The sequence below is a fragment of the Schistocerca gregaria genome, chromosome 10, assembly GCF_023897955.1.
Source record: "Schistocerca gregaria isolate iqSchGreg1 chromosome 10, iqSchGreg1.2, whole genome shotgun sequence".
In the NCBI taxonomy this organism is placed as follows: domain Eukaryota; kingdom Metazoa; phylum Arthropoda; class Insecta; order Orthoptera; family Acrididae; genus Schistocerca; species Schistocerca gregaria.
In genome coordinates this window covers 206253639-206258022 of record NC_064929.1, presented here as the reverse complement: position 1 = coordinate 206258022, position 4384 = coordinate 206253639, and positions in this window count along the sequence as shown.

Below are 4384 nucleotides of genomic sequence, written 5' to 3'. Positions count from 1 at the left end.
GTATTTCTATCGCTGCTCGTTTAGTTTGTATTGCCGTTTCAAATATACCGGTCATTTTTGAAACACTCTGTAGGTTAGATAGGTTTAAGTAGTTCTAAGGATATAACACACATCCATGCCCGAGGCAGGATTCGAACCTGCGACCGTAACGGTCACGCGGTTCCAGACTGAAGCGCCTAGAACCGCTCAGCCACACTGGCCGGCTAGGGGTAATGCAGGAGTAGGTTTCATAATGAATAGGAAAATAGGAATGTGGGTAAGCCACTACAAATAGCATAGTGAACGCATTGTTGTGGCCAAGATAGACACGAAGCCCACACCTACTACAGTAGTACAAATTTAAATGCCAACTAGCTCTGCAGATGACGAAGAAATAGAAGAAGTGTATGATGAAATAAAAGAAATTATTCAGATAGTGAGGGGACACGAAAATTTAATAGTCATGGGTGATTGGAATTCGAGTGTAGGAAAAGGGAGAGAAGGAAACGTAGTAGGTGAATATGGATTGGGGCTAAGAAATGAAAGAGGAAGCCTCCTGGTAGAATTTTCCACAGAGCACAACTTAATCATAGCTAACACTTGGTTTAAGAATCATGAAAGAAGGTTGTATACATGGAAGAACCCTGGAGATACTAAAAGATATCAGATAGATTATATAATGGTAAGACAGAGATTTAGGAACCAGATTTTAAATTGTAAGACATTTCCAGGGACAAATGTGGACTCTGACCACAATCTACACTCCTGGAAATTGAAAAAAGAACACATTGACACCGGTGTGTCAGACCCACCATACTTGCTCCGGACACTGCGAGAGGGCTGTACAAGCAATGATCACATGCACGGCACAGCGGACACACCAGGAACCGCGGTGTTGACCGTCGAATGGCGCTAGCTGCGCAGCATTTGTGCACCGCCGCCGTCAGTGTCAGCCAGTTTGCCGTGGCATACGGAGCTCCATCGCAGTCTTTAACACTGGTTGCATGCCGCGACAGCGTGGACGTGAACCGTATGTGCAGTTGACGGACTTTGAGCGAGGGCGTATAGTGGGCATGTGGGAGGCCGGATGGACGTACCGCCGAATTGCTCAACATGTGGGGCGTGAGGTCTCCACAGTACATCGATGTTGTCGCCAGTGGTCGGCGGAAGGTGCACGTGCCCGTCGACCTGGGACCGGACCGCAGCGACGCACGGATGCACGCCAAGACCGTAGGATCCTACGCAGTGCCGTAGGGGACCGCACCGCCACTTCCCAGCAAATTAGGGACACTGTTGCTCCTGGGGTATCGGCGAGGACCATTCGCAACCGCCTCCATGAAGCTGGGCTACGGTCCCGCACACAGTTAGGCCGTCTTCCGCTCACGCCCCAACATCGTGCAGCCCGCCTCCAGTGGTGTCGCTACAGGCGTGAATGGAGGGACGAATGGAGACGTGTCGTCTTCAGCGATGAGAGTCGCTTCTGCCTTGGTGAAAATGATGGTCGTATGCGTGTTTGGCGCCGTGCAGGTAAGCGCCACAATCAGGACTGCATACGACCGAGGCACACAGGGCCAACACCCGGCATCATGGTGTGGGAAGCGATCTCCTACACTGGCCGTACACCTCTAGTGATCGTCGAGGGGACACTGAATAGTGCACAGTACATCCAAACCGTCATCGAACCCATCGTTCTACCATTCCTAGACCGGCAAGGGAACTTGCTGTTCCAACAGGACAATGCACGTCCGCATGTATCCCGTGCCACCCAACGTGCTCTAGAAGGTGTAAGTCAACTACCCTGGCCAGCAAGATCTCCGGATCTGTCCCCCATTGAGCATATTTGGGACTGGATGAAGCGTCGTCTGACGCGGTCTGCACGTCCAGCACGAACGCTGGTCCAACTGAGGCGCCAGGTGGAAATGGCATGGCAAGCCGTTCCACAGGACTACATCCAGCATCTCTACGATCGTCTCCATGGGAGAATAGCAGCCTGCATTGCTGCGAAAGGTGGATATACACTGTACTAGTGCCGACATTGTGCATGCTCTGTTGCTTGTGTCTATGTGCCTGTGGTTCTGTCAGTGTGATCATGTGATATATCTGACCCCAGGAATGTGTCAATAAAGTTTCCCCTTCCTGGGACAATGAATTCACGGTGTTCTTATTTCAATTTCCAGAAGTGTATTCGTTATGACGTGTAAATTAAAACTGAAGAAACTGCAACAAGCTGGGAATTTAAGGAGATGGGACCTGGATAAACTGAAAGAACCAGAGGTTGTACAGAGTTTCAGGAGAGCATAAGGGAACAATTGACAGGGATGGGGGAAAGAAATACAGTAGAAGAAGAATGGGTAGCTTTGAGGAATGAAGTAGTGAAGGCAGCAGAGGATCAAGTAGGTAAAAAGACGAAGGCTAGTAGAAAACCTTGGGTAACAGAAGAAATATTGAATTTAATTGATGAAAGGAAAAGAAATATAAAAATGCAGTAAACGAAGCAGGCAAAAAGGAATACAAAGGTCTCAAAAATGTGATCGACAGGAAGTGCAAAATGCCTAAGCAGGGATGGCTAGAGGACAAATGTAAGGATGTAGAGGCTTATCTCACTAGGGGTATGATAGATACCGCCTACAGAAAAATTAAAGAGACCTTTGGAGATATGAGAACCACTTGTATGAACATCAAGAGATCTAATGGAAACCCAGTTCTAAGCAAAGAAGGGAAAGCAAAAAGGTGGAAGGAGTATATAGAGGGTCTATACAGGGGCGATGTTCTTGAGGACTATATTATGGAAATGGAAGAGGATGTAGATGAAGATGAAATGGGAGATACGACACTGCGTGAAGAATTTGACAGAGCACTGAAAGAACTTAGTCGAAACAAGACCCCCGGAGTAGACAACATTCCATTGGAACTACTGACGGCCTTGGGAGAGCCAGTCCTGACAAAACTCTACCATCTGGTGAGCAAAGTGTATGAGACAGGCGAAATACTCTGACTTCAAGAAGAATATAATAATTCCAATCCCAAAGAAAGCAGGTGTTGACAGATGTGAAAATTCCCGAACAATCAGTTTAATAAGCCACAACTGCAAAATACTAACACGAATTCTTCACCGACGAATGGAAAAACTAGTAGAAGCCGACCTCTGGGAAGATCAGTTTGGATTCCGTAGAAATACTGGAACACGTGAGGCAATACTGACCTTACGACTTATCTTAGAAGAAAGATTAAGGAAAGGCAAACCTAGCATTTGCAGAGTAAGCTTTTGACAATGTTGACTGGAATACTCTCGTTCAAGTTCTAAAGGTGGCAGGGGTAAAATACAGGGAGCGAAAGGCTATTTACAATTTGTACAGAAACCAGATGGCAGTTATAAGAGTTGAGGGACATGAAAGGGAAGCAGTGGTTGGGAAGGGAGTAAGACAGGGTTGTAGCCTCTCTCCGGTGTTATTCAATCTGTATATTCAGCAAGCAGTAAAGGAAACAAAAGAAAAATTCGGAGTAGGTATTAAAATCCATGGAGAAGAAATAAAAACTTTGAGGTTCGCTGATGACATTGTAATTCTGTCAGAGACAGCAAAGGACGTGGAAGAGCAGTTGAATGGAATGGACAATGTCTTGAAAGGAGGGTAAAGATGAACATCAACAAAAGCAAAACGAGGATAATGGAATGTAGTCGAATTAAGTCGGGTGATGCTGAGGGAATTAGATTAGGAAATGAGACACTTAAAGTAGTAAAGGAGTTTTACTATTTGGGGAGCAAAATAACTGACGATGGTCGAAGTAGAGAGGATATAAAATGTAGACTGGCGATGGCAAGGAAAGCGTTTCTGAAGAAGAGAAATTTGTTAACATCGAGTATAGATTTAAGTGTCAGGAAGTCATTTCTGAAAATATTTGTATGGAGTGTAGCCATGTATGGAAGTGAAACATGGACGATAAATAGTTTGGACAAGAAGAGAATAGAAGCTTTCGAAATGTGGTGCTACAGAAGAATGCTGAAGATTAGATGGTTAGATCACATAACTAATGAGGAAGTATTGAATCGGATTGGGGAGAAGAGAGATTTGTGCCACAACTTGACCAGAAGAAGGGATCGGTTAGTAGGACATGTTCTGAGGCATCAAGGGATCACCAATTTAGTATTGGAAGGCAGCGTGGAGGGTAAAAACCGTAGAGGGAGACCAAGAGATGAATACACTAAACAGATTCAGAAGGATGTAGGTTGCAGTAGGTACTGGGAGATGTAGAAGCTTGCACAGGATAGAGTAGCATGGAGAGCTGCATCAAACCAGTCTCAGAACTAAAGACCACAACTGTTGACACTATTGAAGTAGAAGTAGGGTAAATTTGAATGTCTGTGGTGTTTATTGCAAAAGTGTGTTGCGAGTCGTTTATGAGGTAT